This window comes from Aegilops tauschii, chromosome 5 (genome assembly GCF_002575655.3).
Source record: "Aegilops tauschii subsp. strangulata cultivar AL8/78 chromosome 5, Aet v6.0, whole genome shotgun sequence".
Taxonomy (NCBI): Eukaryota; Viridiplantae; Streptophyta; class Magnoliopsida; order Poales; family Poaceae; genus Aegilops; species Aegilops tauschii.
The window spans coordinates 485,510,129-485,523,162 of NC_053039.3; the positions used below are offsets into that span (position 1 = coordinate 485,510,129).

A 13,034-nucleotide genomic window follows, 5' to 3' on the forward strand; every position below is an offset into this window, starting at 1 on the left:
ATATTCAGTTCTTGTTGCCAGGCAACAAATTTCTCAATAACACTCAGGTTACAGAGTCATTGTTGCCTGGAGGGCCGCGGCGGGAACGCGGGGAAGGCGGCGGTCCGCCGACTGCGCGCCACCACTTCCCAAAATCTTTAAAGTAGTTGTTGTTACCATAATCATATATATTACCACCGTTTCAAATTAGGTGTATTAGATTAGTCTAGATACGGGACGAAGGTCTGTGAATATTATTTTTCTCAAATATAATAATAATCTCTCTATGGGTCATGATCACCTGCTGGCTGCACAAGTTGACTTGCTTAGCAGAAGGAGGCGGTGGGATAAAAACATGGAACGGAACAGAACAGAAGAGGTGATTTCAGTTTCCAAGAGGATGAGGCAGCAGACAGCGCGGGAGGGACGTCGCCACGCCGGATGCCGCCCGCCTCCATTATGTCAGGCATGAGCGAAGCCGTCGTTGGCCTCTGCCATGCCGCTGCCTAGATCTTCCCCCCCTCCCCCGGTCCACGGCTCGCCCTCCCAGGAAACTGCTGGTAGTATAGAGCGGCGATGGAGGCGGAGGAGCTGCTGAGGAAGATACGGGAGCTGGAGGAGGGCCAGGCCGAGCTCCTGCGGGAGATGGGCAGGCTCGCGCCGGAGCGCCGCGGCAGTGGCGGCGCGCAGCGGGCGGCGGACCGCCGCCGCCGCCCGCCTTCCCCCGCGTTGCCGCCGCGGCACCCCTCCTTGTCGCGCGCGCTCCCGGACTCGTCGCCGCGGCCGCTCCGCGACAACCGAGCCAGGCTCTCCGACAGGCACTGCCACTGGATACTGCAGTCGCTGGGCCAGGCCGTGCACATCATCGCGCCCGACGGCAAGCTCCTCTACTGGCGAGACTCCACCCGCTGTTGATGCTCACCAAGTGTTCGATGAAATGTCGAACCGGTGTTATGCATAGCTTGAACCATACGATGTGGGCCTCTTGGTTGTTTATAGTTGTATAATCCTGCCCACTGAGTGAAAAATTGCCGCCGGGACCTACTGTGTAATCTTGCACTGCACGAATCTGTTGTGCTGTTACAAGGATGCAATGGCCTTTCCCTTGGGCCTGCATTGAAGTAGCCCTGTGTGCATTAGCTTTATGTAGTAGAGGAAACTATGGGTTTACTGGGCAGAAATCAGTTGCTAAATTCAGAATGGTGGATGCCCAGCCTCTAGCTTGTCCTGGTGAATTGGTGATCACACTGGGGTGTTTTATGACATTGATCTGCTTATCATCAACACATCGTATGTACTTAGGGTAACTTAGGTTAGGTTACTTCAAGATGTAGTGCTAAAATCTGAACACGATTCTTTTGTACTAAATCAGCGACAAGTAATATGGAACGGAGGGAGTGAAAGACACTGGTTGTATCACAACCTCTTTTTTTTGCGTGATTGCATCGATAATTCAAGAATATATTTCATTCTGCTATTGGTAAGCAAACTTGACCCACAAAAACTGTACAAACGTTGAAGCATCATGTCTGCTTTAAAGCTGTACGTTATCTCAGATTAATTGGAATGAAAGGGCCAACACTCTGCGCACGCCGCATATTTGGTGGACCTCACTCCTCAGTTATAATGGTGGATACATATCAGGCATTTTTCGTATTAAGAGATCTTAATTACAAGTCTCTGGTCCACTTTCGGTATATGATTTCACTTCCGAAATTGCTTAAAAGACTGATTGAGAAGTTATGCTGCTTTTCTGGCAACAAGGAACATGTAGTGAAAATGTGAAAATATTGCTGTTTTTCCTTGTGCCTCTGAAATTTTAGTTTTGTTACTCAAATACATAGCATATTTTGTGTATATAATTAGTGTAGATCCCATGCTCTCAACTGGTCAACTTGGCTCAAGAGGCATGTAAAATTATTCATGTAATCTGCATTTCTTCACATGCCTCACTCTGCTCGATCATATGAAGTATCTTTTTGCCAAACTCTTACCTTTGTACTGTAACCTAGGAACCGGTATGCTGAGCATATGTATGGCTATTCTGCATCAGAAGCAATTGGCCAAGATGCTGTCGAATTAATTGTTCATCCTACTGACTTTGATGCAGCAAACATCATTATCCAGAATATATTCATGGGGAAGTGTTTTAGGGGAAAGTTCCCCGTTAAAAACAAGTCAGGGGAGAGGTTCTTTATTGTTGTCCATAACACTCCTTTATATGATGACGATGGTAGCTTGATTGGCCTCATATGTCTCTCGCTTGATGTACGAACATTGGAGGAGATATTTTGTCCTTCCGTCACAGAGAATTCCTATCAAAATTCAGCAAAGCCCCATTTTCATGTTAACAGCCGGATTGAAAGTGGTTCACAAAACAAAGGTTCTTTTGACTCCCAGCGACCTCTTCAATCTGCTATCACCTCCAAGATAACAACTTTTGTAAGTCGCATTTCTAAGCAAACAGAAGAAAGAATTACAGTGTTCAGTTTTAATGGAAAGATTCTCTTTCTGATATTTATTCATAATTTAGTTCCTAGTGTATTCTCTTTCTAATTTTAAGTAACAACACAGGCCACCAAGCTTACAAGTAGAGTCCCTTCTCGGACAAGGACAGGTCAGAATTGGGAGAGACAGTGTGCTAGTGGCTCTGAGGATCAATATTCTGAACATGATGTTAGGGCGGACCTGACATCAAGTGAGGCAAGCACCCCAAATGAGGATGTACAGTCTGGTGTCTTTGCTGCTGTAGAGAAATCCCCTGGGCAGTTGAGCAAAACAAGTACTGATGATTCAGGAGAAGGAAAAGTAGGGTTTCACAAAATGTTCAGTTCAGAGCCCGAGGAATTGCTGGCCAAGAAGGGGATATCTTGGCCTGGAAAGGGCGTGAAAATGATGGGGGTTCTGGAAGGAGTAACATAACCTCAACACATTTGCATGATAAGCAAGAGAATGACCAGAGTCATCAGAGAGTTCCAGTTCTAGAGCCCATCATAATTCCAGACTGCCAAGACAGTGAATACGCCCAGTCAGGTTTCTGGTGGACTTTTAACAACACCAGTAGTATGAGCAGCACAAGTACTAGTGGCAGTCCTATCGAGAGAGTGGATTATGAAGTAGACTGCTTACATTATGAGATTCTGTGGGAAGATCTAGTAATTGGAGAACAAGTAGGTCAAGGTAGTTATTCTCCCTTTGCAATTACCCCATCTATTTGGACATGTACACAACCACATATCTTGTTAGCATGTTCTTAAACGATTTAGGCGTAGGCATAGCAACAGTTTGTACTCTTCAGAACTGCTTAAAGAGTGTTTGTTCTCAGTAATTCCTCAGTGGGCATGCCTCTAGGTAATACCTCGTTTATTCTCATCTTCTCTTTGGCTAATCCAAATCAGTTCTCTTTCAGTAATTCCTCATTGTGCATGCCTGTTAAATAATAGTTTGTGTTCATTTTTGTCATAATCCTATCAGTTCTATCTCTTCTTGCCTTCAATAGTCGAAACACTTCAGTTATTTACTTATTTTCATGATTTTACAGTTGTCCTGATGTCATTAGTTCCATGTCACAACTGCGATAGCATTTTTCATGTGTATGCTTATACTTGTACGGTTTTTTATAGAAAATGGAAGCCTTATTGCCCCGGCCTCTGCATCATAGATGCATATGGCCTTAACTGTTCCGACGTTTATTACAAGTTATCAAAATGTAGCCTAATAAAAAATGGTGGTAGACCACAAATCCTCACAGTCCGCAACTAAAAGTGTGACAGGCCACAGACTTAGATACTAAGAAGCCTATCACTTGCATGACATCCAACCCGGGACATAAACTTCCTGGTAAGTCACTCGAGCTTCTTTGTGCCATGCTCATTGGCTTCTTGCGCTGCACCTTCTGTAACAACACCCAAGACCGCAACCAACTGGTTCACGAGAGTAACATCTGCGTACAAGATTGAACTTCTTGCAGAATTAACGTTGCATAGCCAAATGGACCAAAATTAACACTGCATAGCCAAACGGACCAAATATATACAGCATTCCATGCATGCATGTTAACCCACACTCAAAAGATAGACGTCAGATAACTTCTTGCTCAAAACAAAAGCTGCAGCACGTGCCCCCCTTGCCATTTGCGCTTCATCAAATATTATCCTTTTGTGAGGATAACCCCCCGACAAAGGACCCAAATGAACACCTTGATTTTAAGTGGCGATTTAAGTCTCCGAAGCCTTTTGGATCTGAAACGAACCCTTGTGTCTATAAGGGCTGCATACATGGATTTCACCCGAAAAAAAACAGAGGAATGCAAATCCCTCTAGCACGAATCCTCGTTCTGAGAAAGTTGCACCACAGCTACCGTGGACAATGGTGTTCCAATCAGCTAACTCCTGACCTATAAGAGTCCCCAAGAACAGAGGCCACTGTAGCATGTTTGTTACGTACAATGGTAAACAACCTGGGAACAAGGTAGAAAAGGTGCATCCCCTAGCCATATGTCTTCCCGGAACAGGACTGATTCACCATTTTCCATGCAAAATGGTCCAAAATGAAGGAAGGTTTCTTTAACGTACATAAGACATGTACATGTACTTGTTTACTACTGAAATTTCATGTAGATAATCAAATAGAATTAGTAAGAAAATGCCTATTCTTGAACTGCTGTATGCAAGAGGGCATTGCCTGCTTCTGTAAGAGAGACCACTCATTTTGTACTATTCTCGTGTTTGATTCATGCAGGTTCTTGCGGAACAGTGTATCATGCTTTGTGGTATGGCTCGGTATGTATGTTCTGTCGCATGGTTATGTATTAAGCTTTACATCTTAATGATCAATTCTTAATATTTATCCATGTTTTTGTAGGATGTGGCAGTTAAATTGTTCTCCAGGCAGGAATATTCAGAAGAAATGATAAATACCTTCAGACAAGAGGTAGGCATCTATATATGACTGCAATTTCTGCTGACCCTCAATTGCTGATGAAATTGAGTATTATGTCAATGAAACTGCATTATATCTACTGTCTTATTGAATCAGATACTCCAGTGCTCAAACTAACTCCAGATTACGGTTGGACCCTGTGATGTTCACTGAACCGATAAATTGCTATTTTTCTATTCTGTGTTGTTGCTCATGTGGGTAAATTCCACTATGTTGATTTCTTTTGTAAGATATCAATTAGCAGTACATTGATAACTTTCTTAATCCTGTTCTTGTGAACCCTTTTCCATAATTGTGGCCATGACCATACTTGTGTTCATCAAATTTGTAGGTATCATTGATGAAGAAACTACGACATCCCAGTATAATACTTTTCATGGGCGCAGTTGCATCACACGAACGACTTTGTATTGTAACAGAATTCCTCCCACGGTAGGCTATATCTCCCACATGTTTGTCTCTGCGGTTGTTACTTTTTTGACTTTACTTGGTGGAAGACAAGCAGTATGCAGTCCATTTTTTCTACCATACTTATGATCTGGGCCCATAGGAACAATGGTAGAATCCAAATCATTCACCAAGGAATTCTCAGCAGTCTATGCCCCGCTTTGAAATGTAAGTGGTTCTTGATGGTCACTGATCCGTAGCAAGCTGGGGTTGAAAAGATGTGCTCTGTTTCATAAAAAATATAAGTTCTGTTGAGGAATTTCAAATGAGAAGGTTCATTCATGAAAAAAATGGTAATTCAGAACTATAGGTTTGTCCTTGTTTTTTTTAGAAAAGGAGGATGACCCCCGGCCTCTGCATCTGGGAGATGCATACGGCCACTTTATTAATTATTCTCGAGGACCTTACAAAGTATTACAAACAATATACCTGAATCCACCATCTTGGCAACATATGCCGCTACTCTTATCCATATGATGAAGGGATGCTAGCTGGGCCACTACCCAAACCACTCACCTAAACCAAACATCAAAAGCCGGAAGCCCCAGCCGAGCCACATACCGGGTCTGGGGCACAATCCGGTCAGACGCACTCTTGTGTCGTCGCCGCCATCTTCCACAGGTCCGTCTTCAGATTATATTGAGTCTTCTACCTTGTGAAGGCCACTTCTGCCATCGACGTCACCATGACGCCAGACAGCTACCTCCTCCTGCGCGAGTCCATCTCCGTGCATCGGACGCCGAGCCTCCACAGCGCCATGCCGCCGAACTCCGCCGCCATCAATGAGTGAGATGAAGTACCGCTCCACCACGGCAAGTACAAGGTGAGGAAGGGCGAGGTCGCCGTCGGAGACACGGCCGGAAGATAAGCACCGCAATCACGAGACATGCCCGGAGCTGCGACGTGGTAGATCAGACGGACCGCCACCAGGATCCAGACAATCTCGCCATGCACGCCCAGCATCCCCATGCCCAAGTCGGCGCCTTCAAGAAGGTGACGACGCTGTGGCGCCGCCGCCGCTTAACCACCGGGGCTAGGGTTTTCACCCGGGCGCAGGGGAAGGGGGGAGGCACGGGAGGTTTAGCCTCGGCGCCGCCACCAAGGAGGGAATGGCGTCCGGGACGCCATCGACGCCGTGACCGCCACCGGCGGCCAAGGGTTTCCCCCGGACAAGCACCCTGCCGCCACCTCCGAACCAGCCACAACGTCAACAGGCGCGTGCACGCTAGAGATCCAGGCCAGCCGGAGGTCATACATCACGAGCGGACCAGATCGCCTCCGATCTGACGAGGGGAGCCCGGGGCCTCCCCGCGCCATGACCAGTGCCCACCGGGACCTCGCTGCCCGCGCAGCCGAGGGGATCCGGCCTACCTCACCGACGAGCACTCCCCGCCACCGGAGGAGCGCTGTCCGCACCAGCGAGGCCGCCGCCTCAGATCCGCCGCGAAGAACGCCGCGCCGCCACCGGCCCGCGCGCTCCAGTGACGTGCCGCCCCGGCCAGCAGGCCGCGCCGCCCCGCACACTAGCGCGCACCACCCGACGCGCCGGCCGCCGAGCTCCACCGCCACGCCCGAAGAAGCAGCCCCCCGCGGCCCCTGTTCCAGGCGAGGAAACGAGATCCCGCCGCCGCCGGCACCGCGCGGGCTTTGCCCGGCGGCGCCCGCCGGCGGCGGCGGGAGGAGAGGAAGGAGGTGGGGGCTGGGTTCGGCGGCGGCTAGGGTTGGGCGCCCGGGTCGCCCGCGGGGGGGCGACACGGGGCTGGGTTGTTTGCTTATCTACCTGGTTTGTCCTTGTGGGGGCTCAGAAGTGGAGGTAGTAGATGTAACTAATTAAGGATGAGAGTCAAGGATTTTGCTCGCCTTCCTTCACCCCAATATGGCTGCCTCTGATAGTTTCTTGTGTTCCTTCTCTCGTATATTTGGAATGATTCTCTCCAGAAGTCCACCATCCAAACTTTGATCATAACCAGTGGGCTACACAACTTGAGTCAAAGTGAGCTTCTTAGCTTTATACTCCATCACCATAATTCTACTGCCCTTGTTGAGTTGTGTTTATGTAATCCATGTGAAGTTTGTGTTCGGACCTGTACTTTGCAGTCACTTTCTTAGTTTCTTGGAAGATTTCACAGATAAATATGAAAGAGAAATAGTCCCTCCGTTTCAAATTAGCTAGTGCATTAGGTTTTGTTTTGCCTTTGACAAACAATTACTCTTTTGATATATACTTTATGCGACATAAAGTTGATGTCATTAGATGTACTTGTGGTTATGATTTTGTATTACAAAAATTATATATTAATAGTGTAATTGCTAGTCAAAGGCTTGTCTGAACGAAACCTAATACGCCGAAGCGGAGGGAGTATCATGTAGACATGTTGGTCTTTCCACATTAACTAACGTGCAAAAAAAGAAAAAGGAAGTGCAAGTGTGTCACCCCAGGTTGGTTGTGTGCCTCTGTGAGTAACTGGGGAATAGCCAAAGCCCAAAGGGAAGTGTAAACCTAATCCAGTTACTTGTAGTAAATGGTTTTTTTCATGAATGACACATTAGTTATCTTGGTAATCCAGTTAGAGCCAAGCCTAGCCATTACAGAGAGAGGGGGGCTGTACAGTTTTGGTTTTCTTTCATTGCAGTAGCTTTGTCTTGTTTTGTTTATTTTTCAGTAGTTTATCCAGTTTGAGAAAAAAAATATAGAGCTAACCACATTGGTCTTTTTCCATGGTGTTGTACTGATGCTGCAAGGTCACCTGAAGCTCTTACCTTCGTTAACCATACTTTTTTGAACATTTCCAAGGGTTAACAGGTGGCTCAGTGGCTAGCACACATAGCTGTGTGACTAAGAACCCGGGCTTTATATCCACCTTCCTCTTACCGAAAAAGTTGGGGCTGCTAGTACCCTTGGTTCTTTTCATTTGACACTGAAACCACTTTCCAGTGATTGCTGACTTACCACTAGGTGGACTAGTCTCTGTTTTCTCTTGGTTTTGAACCATTCTGGTTATTGCAAATTTAGTTTGGGCATTCTTCTGTAATTGCTTAGACTTTAGTATCTCTTGAGAGGTCAGTTTTTTTACTTCCTCTGTATAACACAGTTCCATGTTGCAGAGGGAGTTTGTTTCAGTTGCTTCGAAAGAACACTAGCAAGCTGGATCCAAGACGGAAACTTAACATGGCCATAGACATCGTAAGTCTATTTTCTCTTGACAGCTGGTTCAGGAAGTCAAGCCAAATACATTATGTGTAACTGTTAAGAAATGAACATATTGTAGCAGAAAAATTGGATAAGCATTCTTCCCCTGCCTATCTGAAGAGACAATTTGAATGTACGCATAAATTTTGTTAGCACCGATGTGGAAGCAAAGTTGAACTGAATGTAAATTAAGCCATGTCTTTAGCTCCAGTGTAGAAGAAGGAAAGAAGAAAAGAGGTGATATCCTGTGCCTGCCATCTCACATGGTATCTTGAGCTATGACACACACTATTTTACCATGATCATGAGCGAATAATCTATCACCAAGGTGGTGAGCAATGATGTGGGCATAGCTTAGGGCAATTAGGTAAGCGTGTGTGATATGTGAGTTAGTGCCTTCCTGCGTGTCGGCATTGATTGCGCATGACTGTATGAACGTTATTACCTAATCAATAAAGCTCACCCTTCAAAAAATTAAGCCATATATGTAGCTTCAGTGTATGGAAGAATGAAAGGAGGAGGTGACATCATGTACCTGCCATCTAACAAGGTATCTTGAGCTACCACACACGCTATGTTACTATGATCATAAGTAAAGATTGTGCGTGATTGTATGAGCCTTATTACCTAATCAGTAAAGCTCACCCTTAAAAATTTTAAGCCATATCTGTAGCTTCAGTGTATGGAAGAATGTAAGAAGGATGGAGGTGACATCCTGTACCTGCCATCTAACAAGGTATCTTGAGCTACCACACACGCTATGTTGCTATGATCGTAAGTAAATATTATATCACCAAAAGTCGATCATGATTTATGTCATTAACCCATGGAGATAAAACACATAATTTTCCTGTTATGGAAGCTTTCATTGCCACGTGGATTATTAAAAATCATTATATTGTTGCAGGCAAGAGGCATGAATTATCTTCACAATTCCATCCCCGCTATTGTGCACCGTGATTTAAAATCATCAAACCTGTTGATAAAAATTGGACTGTAAAGGTAACTATGAAACTTAGTTCTCCATACTTTTATGTTTTCTGTGCTCACTTATTTCAATTAGGTTGCAGACTTTGGTCTTTCGCGTCTCAAACTCGAAACATTTCTGACAACAAAAAATGGAAAAGGAACAGTAAGTACAGGCAAACTTGACTTTTGGCATCGATTCTCCAGGCTAACTAGGGTGTTTTTAACTTCAATCTCCTACCGGTTTTCTCTATATATATACTGTAAACATCTGATAGCTAGCTTCCATATCCAGCCGCAGTGGATGGCTCCAGAAGTGTTACGAAGTGAACCTTCAAATGAAAAGTAAGCTCAACATGAACACTTTTTAACAATAGATGTTCTTATTACCTACAGATAATCACTCGTTTCTTCCCTTTTGTTAAATATAGGTCTGATGTATACAGCTACGGAGTGGTCCTGTGGGAGCTTGTTACCCAGAAGATACCATGGGATACTCTCAATCAAATGCAGGTGTGTTTTGCTATGTAGTATTATGTATGTTTGGTTAGGTAATTAATATTCTGAATTTCTATCAATATTTGGTGCTAACTGTGTGGTTTTGACTTCAGTGGTGCTGTTTCATACAGCAGATCGATAAAGAGTGCCAGCTTGATCTGTTCTAAAAATATACTTAGATACAACCTGATAATAACAAATTTGATGTTTCTTCACTTCATTATTTCCTCCATTCTCTTTTCAGTCTAGCGGCAAGGTTAACACTAAGATGCTTTTGTCAGGGCTTGGTTTTCTGTTGAAGAATTGCATGAAAGGTCCTTAAAAGTTGCACTCTCCCAATTCCTAGGGTGTCATTTTGCCCTTTTCACCCTTAGAAACAAGTCTTCAGATATCCCTTTTCTGGGTGTCCTAGAACCAACATTCCCTTGAAAAGTACTGGCTTACTGGTGAATCTTTACAAAAAAACTGCAATCATCACTGTTGTAGTTTAAGAAAACCTGTTTGCTTGTTTATATAAGCATGTTAGAAGATAAGAAAATCTCTAACGCTGCGATCCCTATGTGGCCAGATTATCGCAGCTGTGGGTTTCATGGACCGTAGACTGGAAATTCCGAGCAACACGGATCCTCGGTGGGCATCAATCATCAAGAGTTGCTGGAACAGGTACATTACTACTACTTTGTTGCGCACCACTCCTACATGAATGATTCCCAGTGCGGCTAAAGGGTTACCCTTTCCGTGAGCAGTGACCCGCAGCGTCGCCCTTCGTTCCAAGAGCTCCTGGACAGGCTCCAGGAGCTGCAAAAGCAGTATGCGATGCATGCTCAGACGCGGCGGCAAGTGGCTGGGAAAGATGCTGGAAAGATGAGCGTTGAAGATTGCTAGCTGTCATTTTAGCACGGTTGGTTCGTTGGGCGCGAGCTGAGAAGGCTGAGGTATGTTTTCCATGTTATTTTCGAGAGGAGGAACCATGGCCGGAGCAGAAATGCACTGTTTGGGATCGCAGTTTGTTTGTTTCAAGGCAGGGAGGGTAACATGGCGCTGATGACATAAGATGAGACTGACAGTCGTTGGAGGCAATGTAGTAACAACCTATAGTTTGTCTTAACTCGTAATGGATTATGTACCATGTGAATTGTCGTTTTTCTTATATAGGAGGCGTTTTATATTGTACTAAAACGATTCGCACGAAGCTGATGGACAGCAGAGCTCAAAACAGCCTGAGGACGACTCAAAAAAGTATGTGTAGGGCCTCTGTTCCGCAGGATTAGGAAAGCTGAGGGTTCTTCTGAAATATCTGAACCGTTGGAAAATTCTCCGTGAAGACACGGCGTGAAAAATTGTTACACTGAGAAAAATTTCGGCCTGTATGCGTTTCCTGTGCTATATATATGAAAAAGGACGTGGCTAGCAGGCGCCCGAACGCCCGTTGGTGGGATCAAGCGCTTGTCTAAATATGGAAGGAGCAGCCAAGCGTGCTTTATACAGTCCGTCAGAAAAGGAATCTTGTCCATACGTGCATTTATTTGGGGTTTAAAAAGTTTAAAATACTGTAACTTTTGATTTAAGCGTCAAAATCCAGTTTCGCTTTCATGGTTGGGTTTCTCGCGACGAGTTCTTCAAAACTAGATCTCATATCGATATGCTCCGTTAAACTTTTTTTGCGAGGCAACTTTGGGTATGATGAAGGCAACTTTAGTGTTATAGGAAAGCAACTTCATTGTTTTGCCTTGTAGATGTGCCTATGAGGTTGGTTTGTGTAAAAAATGAGAAAATCACACAAAACATGAGGCACCTTTAGTGCTACATATAAGCAACGTCATTGCACTATGTGTATCAATGAATTTTGCTAATAATCCCAACTTGCTTATCGTGTTTGCTCAGTTGCCTACTGTGGATGGTCAGTTGCCTACCACTGATGCCCAGTTGCCAACAATACAATAAAAATGGGCCTACCATTGATGCACGGGTGCCTGCTATTATTAATTAGTTGTCTATCATTGCTGCTTAGTTTTCTAACTTTGCAAATTAATTGCCTAGAATATTACGGAGTTGTTATCACAAAGCAATTAATGTGTACTCTCGATCTAACTTGGTATCTAGACAAAAGCAATGATATAAGGAAAAGTCTAAGTTCTCCATTGATGAGGTTAATGGAGGCAAAACAAGGACAATGACTTTAAGATTGTTATGCACTCGAGTATCACACAAAAACCGTTAGCAACTTTTGAGGTGTTTTTGTGCAACTCTAGTGCATTCGACAAGTAACTCATGTGTTTTTTCATTATTATATCTGAAGATTTCAATAATTTTCGCGGGCAACTCGTGCAAAAATTATGAACAACTTGCGTATGTTTATTGGAAACTGTCTGATCCACCACCTATATATAAAAAATTCTCATCACCCTAGATGCAAGTTCTCATATGCCCCCACTTATGCAACTACTCAACACCCATGACCTGGATAGCCAACATTCACACGCTCAGTAGTATTGCGGGGAGACTCCCCTTAAAAAGGAATGCACAAGGCAACCATCCATCCAATATAGTTTTAAAATTTGGAATCATGATAGATAACTTAGATCCCACAAAAACTTTTCAAGATTGTAGGCAAATTAGGTCCCTTGATGAACAACTTAGGTCTCATCTTCCCTCACTATGCAACTGGTCCTCGCATTTTGAGCAACTCCTTCTCATTGTGTGAGCAACTCATTCCCATCTTATGAGCAGCTCCTGTATGCGTCAACCTCTCGACCCCACTCCTCTCCAACCCTACTCATCACATGCGTGATAGTTTAAAAACGTGAAAGAACTCTAGCATTACTACTTTAGGCACAAAAGTAGTGAAACGTCATATCATACAAAGAGTAAAAAATGGCATCACAAAAAAAACACATAGGATTATCTAACTTATACTATTTTTGCAGGGAACTTCGTGCGAAAAATATGATCAACTTACATAGATTTGTGGGCAAACTGTCAGATATTCCCCCTATGCAATTCCTGATCCCCC

At 44.4% G+C, this 13,034-nt stretch overlaps 1 pseudogene; it reads left to right on the forward strand.

Annotated features, from left to right (window-relative positions):
* Positions 1 to 223: 223 nt before the first annotated feature.
* LOC120965321 (uncharacterized) lies at positions 224 to 11,200 on the forward strand (annotated as a pseudogene).
* The last annotated feature ends 1,834 nt before the right edge of the window (positions 11,201 to 13,034 follow it).